The 17,591-nt window shown below is 34.5% G+C and overlaps 1 protein-coding gene across 1 annotated transcript in view; it reads right to left on the bottom strand.

Moving 5' to 3' along the window:
• The window catches only part of BCHE (butyrylcholinesterase), a 69,323-nt gene that overhangs the window by 43,679 nt on the left and 8,053 nt on the right, over positions 1-17,591 (bottom strand). The gene's annotated exons all lie outside the window — the stretch shown is intronic.

Here is a 17,591-nt window from a genome sequence, read left to right as displayed (position 1 = left end):
CCCCTAGGTGGGAGAAGTTAAAGTATGTTGCCCACCAGGATGTAGACCCCAGACCTGTCCGAACCAGGAAGCTGATGATGCTAACTCCCACTTGCCTCACCACCAACCAACCAGAAGAATGTCCACAAACTGATAATACTCTCTTTGAATCATTACTATAAAACTTCTCACTACCCCTCCAGGTTAGGATACACAGTTTTGAGGGCTAGAGCCTATTGTGTCCCCCTTCGCCTGGCAAAGCAATAAAGCTATTTTTTTCCACTTGACCCAAAACTCTTGTTTCTGAGAATCAGTTTGGCATCAGGATACAGAGGCTAGATTTAGCTTCAGAACTTTCACTGAATTTCTGACACCTCTCTCAGCTTTACAAAATTTTGCTCCTTGGGGTTACTTTGCATTCTCTGTAAGCTATCTGACTTCTTACTAGGATTACCAGATTCAGCACAAACTAAACAAAACAGAACACCAAACTAATTGTGAATTTTAGCTAAACAAGCAATCACTTTATTTTAGTATAGGTATGCCCCATGCGGATTTATGAGAAATCTTATATTAAAAAAAATATTTCTTGTTTAGCTGACTGAAACAATATGTACTAATTTAACTGGGTATCCTGTTTCTTATCCATTAATCCTATCTGCACTATGTGTCTAGAAATATGTTAGATATTTTATTTATAGTTTCTCAGATTTCCATGACAGCCAGGAGATAGTTATCAGCACTCCCATATTAAAGATAAGGAAACTAAGGGCAGAAAAGATTCAATTATTTTCTCTTTCCTTTTCCCACTGATCCATAAAAATTCTAATACAAAAGAAGCAAAGTGTGGAAAAGATGGACCTGGGTTCTTCCATCAGACCACAGGGCTCAAACTAGAGCTCTGGTTTTTACTAATACCTATGGAATTTTGAGCAGCTTAAGTTCTTTAAATACTCTCAGAATCCTTGTCACTACCTGCTGATGATGACCATACATTCTTAGAAAAGCTGTCTGTCCTAATGAAAGTGAAGTCCCATGCAGAGAACAGACATGTGTCAGTGAAACAATTTGGTGTCATTTCAGGGGTTCTGGACAGCTCCAGCACCATAGTCCTTTATGTCTCAATGCAGAGAATTCAGTAAGAGCAAAATGACAGGTAAGAAGTGATTTATTAGAATAGGATGTTTGTGAGGTTTATAAGTAAGTGGGCAAGAAATGCCATACTGCAGAACTTAGAGGCAAAAGTTTTAAAATCAATGGAAAAGTAAGGTGGGGGAAAAGAACTTATTTGTCTTTCTTAAGTAGATGTGATGTTTCCATCATCAGTTACTCCTCCAGGATGAGCAGGGGAGTTTTCCTGTTTCTGCATGGTCAAGCTAAGTTCATAAATTATGTTTTTTTTTTTTTAAAAAATGTGTTTTAGGGATTATTAACTTACTGAGTTCATTGAGGTCATTTTAGGAATCAGCAAACTAAAATGGACTGAAATGGGTGAATTTAACTAAATGACCATTATATCTACTATTGTGGCAAGAATCCCTTAGAAAAAATGGAGTAGCCATCATAGTAAATAAAACAGACCAAAATGCAGTACTTGGATGTAATCTCAAAAACAACAAAATGATCTCCATTCATTTCCAAGGCAAACCATTCAATAACACAGCAATCTAAGTCTATGCCCTGATGAGTAATGCTGAAGAAGCTGAAGTTGAATGGTTCTATGAAGACCAATAAGACCTTTTAGAGCTAACACCCAAAAAAGATGTCCTTTTCATTATAGGGGACTGGAATGCAGAAGTAGGAAGCCAAGAGATACCTGGAGTAACAGGCAAATTTGGCCTTGGAGTACAGAATGAAGCAGAAGCTAATAGAGTTCTGACAAGAGAACGCATTGGTCACAGCAAACACTCTCTTCCAACAAAACAATAGAAGATACTACACATGGACATCACAAGATGCTCAACACCAAAATCAAATTGATTATATTCTTTGCAGCCAAAGATGGAGAAACACTACACAGTTAGCAAAAACAAGACTGTGAACTGACTATGGCTCAGATCATGAACTCCTTACTGCCAAATTCAGAGTTAAATAGAAGAAAGTAGGGGAAACCACTAGACCATTCAAGTATGACCTAAATCAAATCCCTTATGATTATACAGTGGAAGTGAGAAATAGACTCAAGGGATTAGATCTGATAGACAGAGTGCCTGAAGAACTATGGACACAGGTTTGTGACATTGTACAGGAGGCAGGGATTGAAACCACCCCCGAGAAAAAGAAACACAAAAAGACAAAATGGTTGTCTGACAAGGAAGACCTCACAAACAGCTAAGAAAATAAGAGAAGCAAAATGCAAAGGAGAAAAGAAAAGATATGCCCATTTGAATGCAAAGTTCCAAAAAATATCAAGGAGAGATAAGAAAGCCTTCCTCAGTGATCAATGCAGAAAACTAGAGGAAAACAATAGAAAGGGAAAGACTAGAGATCTCTTCAAGAAAAGTAGAGATACCAAGGGAACATTTAATGCAAAGATGTACACAATAAAGGACAGAAATGGTATGGACCTAACAGAAGCAGAAAATATTAAGAAGAGGTGGCAAAAATACACAGAAGACCTATACAAAAAAGATCTTCACGACCCAGATAACCACGATGGTGTGATCACTCACCTAGAGCCAGACATCCTGGAATGTGAAGTCAACTGGGCCTTAGGAAGCATTGCTACAAACAAAGCTAACGGAAGTGATGGAATTACAGTTGAACTATTTCAAATCCTAAAATATGATGCTGTGAAAGTGCTTCACTCAACATGCCAGCAAATTTGGAAAACTCAGCAGTGGCCACAGGACTAGCAAAGGTCAGTTTTCATTCCAATCCCAAAGAAAGGCAATGCCAAAGAATGCTCAAACTACTGCATAATTGCACTCATCTCACATGCTAGTGAAGTAATGCTCAAAATTTTCCAAGTCAGGCTTCAACAGTATATGAACCATGAACTTCCAGATGTTCAAACTGGATTTAGATATGGCAGAAGAACCAGAGCTCAAATTGCCAAAATCTGTTGGATCAACAAAAAAACAAGAGAGTTCCAGAAAAACATCTACTTCTGCTTTATGACTATGCCAAAGACTTTGACTATGTCAATCACAACAAACTGTCGAAAATTCTTCAAGAGATGGGAATAACAGACTACTTCACCTGTCTCTGGAGAAATCTGTATGCAGGTCAAGAAGCAACAGTTAGAACTGGACATGGAAAAACAGACTGGTTCCAAATAGGGAAAAGAGTATGTCAAGGCTGTATATTGTCACCTGCTTATTTAACTTATATGCAGAGTACATCATGAGAAACACTGGGCTGGAAGAAGCACAAGCTGGAATCAAGATTGCTGGGAAACATATCAATACCTCAGATATGCAGATGACACCACCCTTATGGCAGAAAGGAAAGAAGAAGTAAAGAGCCTTTTGCTGAAAGTGAAAGAGGAGAGTGAAAAAGTTGGCTTAAAACCCAACATTCAGAAAACTAAGATCATGGCATCTGGTCCCATCACTTCATGGCAAATAGATGGGGAAACAATGGAAACAGTGACAGACTTTATTTTGGAGGTCTCCAAAATCACTGCAGATGGTGACTGCAGCCATGAAATTAAAAGACATTTGCTCCTTGGAAGAAAAGTTATGACCAACCTAGACAGCATATTGAAAGCATAGACATTACTTTGCCAACAATGGTCTGTCTAATCAAAGATACAGTTTTTCCAGTAGTCACGTATGGATGTGAGAGTTGGACTATAAAGAAAGCTGAGTGCCATAGAATTGATGCTTTTGAACTGTGGTGTTGGAGAAGACTCTTGAGAGTCCCTTGGACTACAAGGAGTTCCAACCAGTCCATCTTAAAGGAGATCAGTCCTGAATATTTACTGGAAGGACTGATGCTGAAGCTGAAACTCCAATACTTGGGCCACCTGGTGCAAAGAACTGACTCATTTGAAAAGACCCTGATGCTGGAAAAGATTGAAGGTGGGAGGAGAAGGGGATGACAGAGATGGTTGGATGGCATCACCGACTCAATGGACATGAGTTTGGTTAAACTCTGGTGGTTGGTGATGGACAGGGAGGCCTTGCATGCTGCACACCTTGTGGTCTCAAAGCGTTGGACATGACTGAGTGACTGAACTGAACTGAACTGAGTTCACTGAGCAGAATGTGGGTCTCATGCCACCTTGTTTTATTGTTTGGGGGCATGTCTCATGCTTCTGTTGAATGGTTTTATTGCTAAGCATGCTTGCTTGGTTTTGTGGTTAAGCAAACCCTCTTTCTTAAGTAATCATTAATTTTCAGGGGTCTCCCATATATTTTCTATTTACAATAGTCTAGTGGTATTAACTATTTAATCACTTACTTTGTCCCTTCTCTCTGTCCTTATCATTAGCAGTTAATACATTTTTAACTAATGTTATTATTAACATGAATATTACAATAGACTAAATTTGTTAATCCAAATACTACTTGGTCAGTACCTTCTTAAGAATATTCAGATGACAACAGTAGGCTAAATGATTACCATGTATAGGTCATGTGTGAGGCATATTCCTTAAAGGCTCAGTTACTTTTATTGTAACCACATTAATTTTAACAAAGAAATTTTCCTAATAGATATTGTATAATTCTTCCCTGAGTGTTAAAGGACACATTAATGAAAGCATTACACAATTTTTTTTTTTTTTTGGCCTAAAGGCTAATATTTTGTCACTACTTACAGGCACCAGAGGTTATAGGCTCCCCACCCCAACAGCTGTTGGTCTGACTTAGTCTGTAACCTCCTAGTTTTTTTGTAAAGTTGCTTGCTTCCTGCTTAGCTCTCAGAAATCTGCTGCTTTTGATTTGTCTTTCATCTTAAAAGATGAAGAAATAATTCTTCCAGAATTTAGGGCACATTACAAATCCATAGGTTCTAAAAGAATGAAATACAATCTTTTCTGTGGAATAAATATCAAAGAAGTGCTTCATGACAGCCTTTTTCTGGATGTTTGGAATATTTGGGTTATGGTTTAATTTTCCCTTTGCTTCCCATCTCTTGAGTCCCTTAATTTGTGTTCTGCAAAATCCAAGTTACTGACAGCCTGATTTCTAACCAAAGGGTACACGTTGTATTTAACTGCATTGTTTTCTCAAAAAAGAAAATAAATAAAAGTGTAAAATTAGGCAGATGGTTATGATGCTGACATAAAACAAAATTAGTCACATTAATCACTATACCATTCCCATCAGCACACAAACATGTTGCAATATCTATCACAAAACAGCAAAAACAATCAAAAACCCTCCTGTTCTCTCTTATTCTCACATCCCCAGATTCAATTCCCCTTAAGAGTAAAGCTCTTAAAGAAGATGATTCAAGTTGCAATTTCTAATCACTTTCCTCTCATTGTTTTTTGGCTTTCCACTAAGATTTTAGTTTCTATGTTTTCATCAAAACATCAGGTATCTTTGTCACTCACCAATAGCCTCCATAATTCCAAACCCACAAACCTATGTATACAGTTTCATATAGTTTCCCTTATATGTATACTATATTTGATGCAGATATCTACACCCTCCTTGAAATTCTTTCATTATTGGTCTTGGGAGATATCTTGTTCTCCTAGTTATCCGTCTGACTCACTGGCTACTCATTCCCTCTGCTGGGGGAAATCTTTTTCTCCAATCTTTTTTCCAAATCTTTTCCTCCAAATCTCTGATGAGCTCAGATATCTGCCTCCATAAATGATATAATTCTGTGGCTCTAAATACCATTTTCATATTATTATACACAAAGTTTATATCTCTAACTTCTACCACTCCCTTGAATTTTAGACTTCAGTGTCAGCTTTTTTTTTTTTTTTCTCCAGGTGTCTACAGAATAGGCATCTTAAATTTAAAATGTTTAAATCAGCACTTTTGATCACACAATCTCAACCACTCTCCTACACAGTCATCCCTATCTCACAAAATAGCATCTCTCTTCTCCTGATGACTCAGGTCAAAAATCTTGGTTCATCCTCTTCTCGCATATGCACATCCAGTCAGCAAATCCTATCAGATCTTCTCTCAAAATATGTCCTGAAAGTCCTTTCCAGTTATACTTAATTCAAGACATCACCTGGATTGTTATAATAGGAGTTTCCTAGCTCCTCTCCCCGCTTCACCCTTATTTACCTACTAGTCAGAGAGATGCTTATAAAGTTTGAGTCAAATTATGCCACTCAATTGCCCCAAATGTCCCATGGCTTATCATTTCGTTCAGAGTAGATTCCAGAAAATCCATCTAAGCTCCAAATCTTATATGTTTGACCCTCTGTACTTCTCAGACTTTGCCTTTCACCTTTACATACACTTGCTTTCCGGCTTTTCCTATGTTAGCACATGTGTGTGTTCAGTCACTCAGTTGTGTTCGACTCTTTGTGACCCCATGAAGCCCGCCAGGCTCCTTTGTCTGTAGAATTTTCTAGGCAAGAATATGGAATGGGTTGCTATTTCCTGCTCCAGGGGATCTTCCCAGCCCAGAGATGAACCTGTGTCTCTGGCATCTCCTGCATTGGGCCGGCAGATTCATTACTGTGCCACCTAGGAACTGCAACATCCTAAATATTTCAGTCTCAGGGCATGTCCTTGCTGCTTTTTCCCTGGAGAAAACTTATTCCCAACATACTGACATCACATTTTTCTCCTGGAAATCCACATGATTAACTCTGTCATTTCACTCTAATATAACTTTGTGAGAGACTTTTCGTGGCAATCCTATAAATATCATGACTTTCCACTCACTTCAGGCTCTAGATCCCTAATTATGTTTAGTATTTTTTCAGAACTCTGGTCACTATAAAATTTTATTATGTATTTGTTAGTTGTCTTTTTCCTTCTATTAAATTGTATGGCCCCTGAAGGTAGAAACTTTCTCTGAGATTTATTTTTTTTCCCCTCCAACGTTTTGCTTTTCCTTTCTTTCTTTCCTTGGGTATATTTTGATGACTACTGTATTCATATGACCTAAGTAATACTTGATTCATATAAGCTTTCAGATATGTTAATATTTGTTGAATGACTAAGTGGAAGAATGAATAAACCAATCAACATAACGACCAATCTAAACAAACAATAGTAACTTGTGATTAGTAGATCTATAAAAGATGTAAACTTTTATTATAAGGAGTTTCATAAAATGTGTAATTTTTCCTATTTCCATAAATATCAAACCAGCAAAAGCATGTTTGGCATTATGGCTTTTAAGAAAAAGATGAAATTCTAACATTTTTGATATACTTGGATTATTGTTTTATAATGGTTTATCAGGTAAAATATAATTTATAACTAATATTTTTAAACCTAGTCATAAGACAGATATTATTATATATCAATCCATAAAGAATGCTACATCAAAAGTAATTAAATTTAATTTGCATAAGATAAAGATTCAATTGCTTTTACATAACAGAGGTCTGTGGAAAAGTTAATATTAATATTTCATGTATAAAACATTCTACATAGTATCCCATCAGGTTAATAGTATTTATCATGCTAATGTGAAGGTGTCCAGGAGAGATATTAACACACAGAAAATTTAAGAGAGTAGAGTTATGCTTGTTAACTCTGATCTTGAATGTTATTGACTTGGGAGAAAAATTGCAGCAAGAATAATTTCTTGGAACTTATCAATCTAACCAAACACATTTTAACAATTTCTGATTTTGGAACAGTCAGAAAAATATAGTATTTTAAACAGCAAAATATTTAAAGCCACATTTTGGGTTTTTTTGAAGTTATTTTGTATCTGACACATCCTTTGAAGTACTGCATTTATATGTACATTCCTGAAAATATGACTTTGATTTTTAAAAAATGATTAATTCTAATTTCAGATTGAATTTAAGATTTACAGGCAGACTGAATGTTATAATTTTTCCAAATAAAAATTTGGGGCTAACTCAGAGAACAAATCACATTAATCTATTTCTAAGTAAATTGATCCTATAATATAAATATGATTTTCCATGTTTTAATGAGCTCCCTTAATACCACAGTATTTCAAAACACTTAGTCAAACATTTTTGTAGATGTAGTAGCTCTTTGGGGAATCTGGTTTCTCCTTTTCATTCCACTGTCACTGATGGTAAAATATGACTGCACTTTGAAACGGTTTGCAAGTCATCTTACATACATTTTAAGTTGTCATGTAATATAATTCTTCCTTTTCAAATAGAAAAGGCAAAAATGGGCTTCCCTTGTGGCTCAGCTGGTAAAGAACCCGCCTGCAATTTGGGAGACCAGGGTTTGATCCCTGGGTTGGGAAGATCCCCTAGAGAAGGGAAAGGCTATTCACTCCAGTATTCTGGCCTGGAGAACTCCATGGACTCTATAGTCCATGGCGTCACAAAGAGTCAGTCAGACAGGAATGAGCGACCTTCACCTAATGCATATATATATGTATATATATTTCACCTACATATATATTTGTTTAACTAAGGTATTTTTAGGAATATTGCAGACAACATTTATTGTTTTATTCCCAACTAAATCCTCAACTAATTCCTAAGGGAGAGGAAAGTACTTGAAGTGATACAACATTGATGCATTCATGATAACAATAAAATAAATCCCAGAGGATCTGAACCCTGACCTCTTTGTAAAGTCATCAAAATGTTTCAGTTAAGTTAATTACGATAAGACACCACAAATAATTATAGAATCGGAGGTCAAGGACTTTTTCTTTCACTCTGGAAACCACATGAACAATTATCTGTCAAAAAATCTAATTACAAGCCTGATAATAACTGGACTAGATGGTCAGATGAGTCTTTCACAAACTTAAATTTGTCTCTGTATGTCATGCTGTCTAATTTTAGTTTCTTCTCTGTCCTTACCTCCGTAACATTATCCAGGTAAGTATCAGCATGCTAACATGTTAAAATTATAAGTTTGTAACCAAATGCATTTCATAAGCATATTTAATGACTGCTTTTAATAATTCATGGTGAAGGCAGTCTGGATAATAGAAGGAAATGAAAGTTAATAGTCTTGAGTCATAGTTAATCTTTGTTCTGTCACCTATTAGCTCCAATTCACTATTCTTCTATGGACCACACTCTTCTCATCAGAAACTGTTAGATAGTGTCATCATTTCAGCAAATTTTCATTCTAATAATAGCATACATATATTTCATACCTTGTCAGTTTAATCGTACTGTCCACTTTAAAACTCTCTTCAACTGCTACCCTTTTTTAGTATATTTAAGAAATCTCTTCTTAAGAGGTATATTGTAATTAAGTCCTAGAATATTTATTTCAAGTTGAAAAATATAATAAAAATAAACTCAAGTGGAATTTTAAAATTAATTTCTAGGTGACAGGATATGAATTCTATCAAATGAAAACAGATACATGCTAAGTACCTATACAGAGAGTTAGAATAAAGGGGCACTAGTTCTCCACTAACATTTTCTTTTTAACTTTTCTTCAGTTTTTCTATTACCTTTTAAAAATATAAAATGATTCCAGGAGATGAAAAAGAAAACATACAAAGAAAACAGATTTGTTTGAAAAATAACTGGAATTGAAATATTATTTCAATCACTTCACTTCCTGTGTCATATACACGTAAACACAAGAGAAATACACCTATTAAACACTGCTGCTAAGTCACATCAGTCATATCCGACTCTGTGCGACCCCATAGACAGCAGCCCACCAGGCTCCTCTGTCCCTGGGATTCTCCAGGCAAGAATACTGTCGTGGGTTGCCATTTCCTCTCCAATATTAAACACTAAATATTATTAAATCAACTTTACATAAATATTACAAAATAAGCATATTCCTACTAGTATAATGAAGTTATGGAAGTACATGTGTAATACCCATCTTATATATATCTGGAATATAGCTATAAAGTTCATTATTTTATAAATCTGGCAAATCTGTAAATTTCTGATGGTTGTAATTATAATTTAGTACACAGAAGCAAGCCTAATTTAAATTCCAACAATTATTCAAAATAATCTTGCGCACTAAGAAATTATGACTCAGGATTCATTTAATCTCACCTACTTTCCAGGACAAATGTCATGAACTGTTCATATTTATTTTATACAGATCAGTAAACCAGGGGACTGAAAGTTTAGTAACATATTTTTGTTCCTATGTAAAAAGTTGTTCCTCATACTCCAAGGGAATGAACAGTAAATAAATAAGACACATGAGGATATCAGCAGGTATACTGCTGTGAGATTACTAAAAATACTTTGCTAAGTAACTTCTGGTTTCACGACATCAAAATAGGACAAAAAGTATTTGTGTCATACCATTAATTTATGGCAAAAAAAAAAGTATTAGGAGACATTAACCAATTTATAGGATCCTGAATAAATGAATTCTCACCAAAGAAACAGAAGAAAGTTAATTGCCTCAATTTTGTAGTTTACCTTTGTTTGTTTGAAAACTTGATTAATGCTGAGCCAGGAAGTTAAACAATTAGACATTTTGGGGAGGAAGCCAAGTTTAAACTTAGATAAGAGTAGATTGAAGTAGTTTATGCTTGGTAGGGGAAAAACAAAATTTTTTTAATGAAATAGAGGAATGCAGTTTCCTGTCAATGATAAGGTTTATTTCAACATGTCAATAAGGGAGGTATATTTATAGCCTCATTTTTTCAGATAGGAAAACACGTTAAGGGATGATAAGTAACTTGACTGAGATTATATACAAAGGATCCCTAGTAAGATTAGCACTGGACACATCAGGGCTATCACTCATGATGGAGAAGGCTGTGTAACTGCACTGTGAAGAGCTCTACTTGAGGCTGTGCCCTGGAGGAATTCTGAATATAGCACCCAGAGAGAACACAGTAAACAAATGATGCGCTGCAGCAGCAGGAGGCAATTGGAGGGGTCCAAGAATAATGATCTATCCAACATTATACTACTAATTGTATTTTGGCTTGTTTTCCTCTTTTAGCTGTTCTGGTCTGTTTGACAAATCAAGTTTGATTTCACTCATTTCCTGTATCACTGAGGTAGTGCTGAGGATACATCATTAAGTGCTGGTTAATCTAATCTATTGGTCATCAAGGTAGTGACTAGACGAATAACTGATGGATATATATATATATACATATGTTATATTGATATTTTAATATCTATTATAGGATACTGGGTGTGATGCACATGTGGACATGCCTGCTATTTGGATCTAGATTTAAATTCATTTTTAGAAATGGGATTGAGGGAAAAGCAAAAGCAAGAAAAATGCATATAGGTAGTAATTCCAATTAGATAAGGCTTAAGTTATATTATATATATTTTATAAGGAATTTCAAACCATGCAACTAAAGATAGCAAATTCAAATACTATTTAGTGCTTTCACAGGATAATGTTTTCTTTATTTTTGCAAAGAAATCAAATTTTACAAGCTTTTTTTTTAACCTACATCGTGGAAATTGACAAGTATTTTTAAAGTAACTGAAAAAATAAATTTCATGGAACTGAATGAAATATATAAAGGTTAAGATTCTCTTAAAATACAAATGGGGTTGGGCTTTCATTGTCATCCATGATGGAATAATTGAAACTGGATTAACTGTCCCACCATAAACAAGTATATACTGGACCAAAAGCAAAAGACAAAACAATAAAATGATGAGTTTCAGGAACTGGTTAACAGGCAACACAAGTCTGTTATTTGAGAGAAGAGGAATTTCAAGGTGAGGCCGTATTTACTGTGGTTACTCACATGAAGATAATTGGCTATCCAAGATGCAGGGAGCTTGAACCTAAGCAGAGTACAGTAGCTTCACTGAGGCTAAAAAATAGAAATAAGAATTCTGGGGTATTGAAGTAGCTAGAATCTGTGGGACAGGTCTCCCTGCACATCTTTGGCTGAGGCCTGGGCTGAATGTATTCAGAGCGAGAACATGAGAGGCTGGGAATAGAGAGAAGATACTGCATGGCTGACAGCAGAAGAGATGGGACAGCTGGGGAGTGAAAACTAGTATAATGTTGTCAACACTTTGCTTTCATCTCATTAATATGCAGGCCAGCTGAGTGGAAGGCCATAACTTCAGAGTCAGGAGACCCAGTCTATCTCTACCATGGTGTGTGTGTGTATTCAGTTTTGTCCGGCTCTTTGCAACCCCATGGACTGTAGCCTGCTGGGCTTCTCTGTCCATGGGATTCTCCAGGCAACAATACTGGCATGGGTTGCCATTTCTTATTCCAGGGGATCTTCCCAACCCAGGAAGATTGAACTTGCGTCTCTCGCATGTCCTGCATTGGCAGGCTTTTTCTTTATCACTGCACCACATGGGAAGCACTATCTCCACTCTAACACACACAAAACAAGTAACTGTAACATCCTCAGTGAAAACAGACATTAGTTTAAGTTCTGCCAACTTAAAGAGTCTATAAAATATTTTGGACCTTTCATGAATTCACTCAAAATATAAAACCAAGTCTATACATACTTCAGACAAATTGAAGTATATACACATCCCTTAATTGAACTGTCTGGTAAAATTAAAAAAAAACAACCATCATTCAGTGGAAGCATATATTCTTCAGAGAAGGCTAAAATAATATAGAATTTTTGCTGTATCATCCACAAAGTCTAGTACAAATGTGAAAATTTCTAGACATGCGAAGAAATAGGAAAACAGTACATGAACCCATCAATCAGATATTGAATGAGCAACTTACAGCAGCTATTTTAAATATATTCAGGAACTTAAAGAATAGTATCTTTAAAAAGAAAACAGGGAGGAACTCAGCAAAGTAGTGAAACTACTGAAAAAATTCAATCTGAAAACTAAAATAAGTGAAATAAAAAATTCATTGGTTAACTTCAATCACAGATTAGAGATGATAGAAAAAGAATCATTGAGCCTGTAGAGAAAATTTTAAAATGTATCTAATTTGCAAATCTGAAGAAAAGGCAACAGAAGCTTAGTGATCTGTGGGCAAAATTTAATAGTCTAGTGCATGTATAATTGGAGTTCCAGAAGGAGATGAGAGTGAGAATGGGCAGAAATAATATTTGATGGAATACTGACACAAATTTTCTCAAATGTGATATTCAAAATTACTGAGAAAAAGCTTAGCAAACATCAGACAAAAACAAACCAAGACAAAATCCCTAGACAAATCATTCTTGGAAATACCATGGATAAACAATTGAAACCAAAGATAAAGAGAAAATTTTGAAGTCAACCAGAGGAAAACAATTTTTACATTGTATAGAGAGGACAGTCATACAAATAAAGGTTCACTTTACATCAGAACTGAAGAGATAGGAAGACAATGGAACATATCTTTAAACTGATGAAAAAAAAAAGAAAAAAAGATTAAACCAGAAATGTATCTTTAAAAAAATCATTCAATTGAAGGAAAATAAAGGTATATTCAGATTAAAAAAAAAATGCTGAGAGAATTTGTAACTATTCAAACTGCCAGTGAGAAATTCTAAAGGATGTTTTTTAGCACAAAGGAAGACAATTCCAGATGACAATTAGAATCCATAGGAGGAGTCAAGAACACTGAAGTGGACTGCCATTTCATTCTCCAGATCTTCCCAACCCAGTGATAGAATACAGGTCTCCTAAATTGCAGGTAGATTCTTTACCATCTGAGCCACCAGGAAAAGCCCACTAAATACACAAGTAAACATAAAAGACTATGTTTTTTATTTTATGAATTTACATTAATATAACTTGATTGTAAAAAACAAATACAATTTTAAGAGATATTTTATATTATACATTGCATAAACATAGGACAATATAAAAAATGAGAATACATGAAACTTGATTGTTAATTTCCTATAGTTGTGAAGCAGTTAAGAGTGAAATGGAAAATAGGAAGCATGAATTGTTTAGAAAGTGGGAAATGTCAGCAAAGTAGGTCAGTATTAACTCTAAGTACATAATTATAAGTGAAACAATTTTAGTGTTAAAACAAACACTAGGGAAAAAATAAAAGACAAACTAAACATCCATAAAAAGATACAATAGAATAAATATTAGATTAAAAAACAGAGTTGCAAAGGAGCAATAAGAAGGATGGATTAAAAATAATAACATGGTAGATTTAAACAAAACACATCAATAATTATACTAAATGCCAAATGGGTTAATCATGCTAAGTCTAAGTAAATGAGTTAGAGCAAGAGGATGGAACAAAATATACTGTGCAGCCAGAGCATGAGAAACTTGATGTATCTCTCTTAATGTTAGGCAAAGTCAATTTCAGGATGGAGACATTTCAAAATGATAGAAGTCAACTAATCAGGAATACATAATCCTAAATGTGCACAGAATTAATAGTATAAATTTAAAATAGTAAAAGGAAAATTAGTAGAATTAAGTTGAGAAATAAACAGAATCACAATTATAGTCAAAGATGTTAATACCCTTCTCTCAGTATTTAAAATAAGTAGACAAAAATATTAAAGACCTGAGAAACCATGGACTAATTACTTTACAGAACATATCATACCAAGTAAGAACACACATTCTTTTCAAGAGTAGGTAAAATAATCACCCATATGAATCATATTCTGGGTCATAAAATAATCCTCAATATATTTCAAACGAGAAAATCTTGAGTAGAGTTTCTAACTAGAACTGAATTAAATTAGAAAGCCACAACAAACTATCTAGAAATTATCCAAATAGCTGGAAGTTAAATAAAAGACTACTAAACAACCCATTGGGAAAATAAAATATCACAAAGAAAAGTTCAAAATTATTTTGAACTTAGTCCTAATAAGAAATATAACATATACTAAACATTATTTAAGGAGAAATAGTCATTAAAACATTTTATGAACCATGTACTTGAAAATTCACTTTCCTGAATGATAATTACAACTCTTACTTCTACTTTTTACTTTCTTTATGTGTGATTTTGGGGTTATATGGGAGAAAAATCTGCAGTGTCCCTATCTAGGTATTACTGGCATTTAGAATGAATAATTTGTTGCTGGGGGACTATCCTGAGCATTGTAAGAAGTTTGGCAGGATCCCTGGCCTCTATATAGCTAGTAGCCCCCCACCCCCACCCCGGCCAGTTCCAGCAGTGATACTCAAAAATAACTCCAGATATTGTTAAATGTCCTTGGTATGGGGAGTGGAGGCAAACCAAGGGGGGAGCATCCCCCTGGGAAGAGAAGATCAAACATCATGTTTGTGGGCAAATGAATGTGAGTGGATTTCCAAACCTGACACTTAAACCAACTTTGTTACCATGGAGTTTATTTAATCATTCTAAGCTTCTATATTTATTACATAGGTATACTTTGAAAAAATAGAGTACACACCAGGAGATTAACATTATGTTTGCCATCAAGTCAAATTTCAATGTATATGATATATTATTATCTCTGTCTAACTGTGCAAGCATGGACTATAAAGAAACTCACTGGTTGAAGTGGTATCTTGCTGAATGGTATCTATGGCTGAATTACATTAAAAAAGTTTAAATCTTTATGGTTTTAATCTTGTTCACGTGAATTTACTATTATAATAAAAATCTGTCAACATTCATTTATTTCCTATTAAAATATGCTAATCATAGAAGAAAATTAGGATTAAACAATCTTTTATTCCATTAAGTATCAAATATTCTCTTCTTTGACCTGTTGCACTCATTTGCCATAAATATGACCATTACTTCATCTGGTTCTCAGTGTTCTCCATTGTGAAATAAGAAATATACATTTCTTGATAATTTAAACATGCAAGATATAAGCCTTTTAAAAATTATAGACATCAATAATTTGAAGAAATATTGATGTTTCCCTTAAATTCCCTTAATAGCCCCCTTAAATTATTTGTAATCTCTACAATTGTCAGACAGAATTAAAAACATATTCAAGTGATTTAATGTGGATTAAAGCCTTGAGGGAGAGAACAGAATGAAATATACATAATTCTAAAGCAGCTCTAGAAATAAGATGTTCCTTGTTAAGCAGAAATTTAGGTTGATGTTGAGAAGGTGTAATATATTGTACAGCTACAGATAATAGCCTACATATCTTTAAAAAAAAGTTTCACTTGTTCTTACTGAATCCAAATATTTGTTAAGTGGGACACATACCAATCTCAGTACTTCAATGAGTGTCCAATAAAACCATAACTTCTCTTTCAAGAAGTTAGTTCTTAGTCTGTTTAGGAGGCTCAGAATACAATGAAAGATATCATTTAGATACATGACTGTCAATGGTTTCTCTGAGAGTGTAAAACAGGTCTGAAACAATTACAACTCTTAGAATTAAAGATACTCTGTATGAAACATGTAATGAGCCAAAACTTAACAAAATATTAGGATTTGTGTCATTAAAAAGGAGAGAGGTAAATTTTCTAAACAGGGCACACTGCAAGAACAGGCTCTAAGGTGTAGTTAAACTTGAAATCTTTGATATTCATGAGGTAACTCCTCTACCAAGGAAATAGGTATTGGGGAGAATGGGTTGTAGCAAGGTTACAGAAGCATCTTAATACTAGATGGAAGAGTTTTAGCCTTATATACAGTGAATAAGTGTCAAAACATTTTGATAGGAATTATATCATACAGGCACTTTGTAGAAAGATACCTACAATAACCTGAAGCAGCAGCACAATGAATTCCAAATGGAGGATGGAAAAGAAAACCAGAAAAAAAAATCATTCCCCAAATGCTTTTTGATTATAAAGATAGGATGACAGATTGGATTAATGCATCAATCAGTTTGTGAGTTTCTGTAAGCATTTTTCAAAGAAAGAGATGCCCCAATTTTTATTTTTTTGGTTATTCTCACTGATACAAACTGTTTCAGTGTATAAAGTTCAATTGAGGTAACACATTATTACAAAATCCTTATTTTTTATACACATGAAGTATTAAAACATAGAAAATATATTGATATTAAAAGAGCTTTTCTTCTCTGACTATTGAAGACATAATATCAGAATATTTATAACATATGAGGGAAAATATGTTCTTTTGCAGCATCTCTTATTATGTAATGTCACCCTTGTGACTACTCAAGTGGAAAACAGCTTAGCTAAACAAGATGAGCCTTGCAGCTCTTGTTCAACAAAGGTTACCTAAAATCTCTGAACAAACATATTAGGAAATAAAAAATGTTGATAAAATGTCAAATTCTCTATTTTGAGTAATGTGAGGGCCAACCCTAACACCATCCTGCCCTTTGATTTTCCTGTGATGGCATGTCTTTCTTTGTGTATTAGGTAACAGTGTATCACTGCTTAAGATCATGAGCAAACCAGAGATATTCCTGCTCCTTCTTATACCTGTGAATGCTGTGAACTTTTAGGCTGAAAAATACTTGACAAGGTGACAAGGTGGATATCTTCTTCACAATGTGGACATCAAGTTCCATACATACTTTGGCGAACATTGTTAAAGTACTTTATGGTACTTTGGAAATGAAATCAGAAAATATTTTTCACAAAAGTTCTTTGATTATTTCTTTTAAGCACTCGGATGCAAGGAACTGAAATGTACTACATAATGGAAAACAAAACCAGCTTAAGGTGTGAAGAGAATAAATAATCAAAATGTTTCTGTACCTTGAATGAAGTC

Source organism: Odocoileus virginianus, chromosome 4 (genome assembly GCF_023699985.2).
Source record: "Odocoileus virginianus isolate 20LAN1187 ecotype Illinois chromosome 4, Ovbor_1.2, whole genome shotgun sequence".
Classification (NCBI taxonomy): Eukaryota; Metazoa; Chordata; class Mammalia; order Artiodactyla; family Cervidae; genus Odocoileus; species Odocoileus virginianus.
The sequence above is the reverse complement of the archived record's forward strand: the minus strand, read 5'-3'. Positions and strand labels throughout refer to the sequence as shown.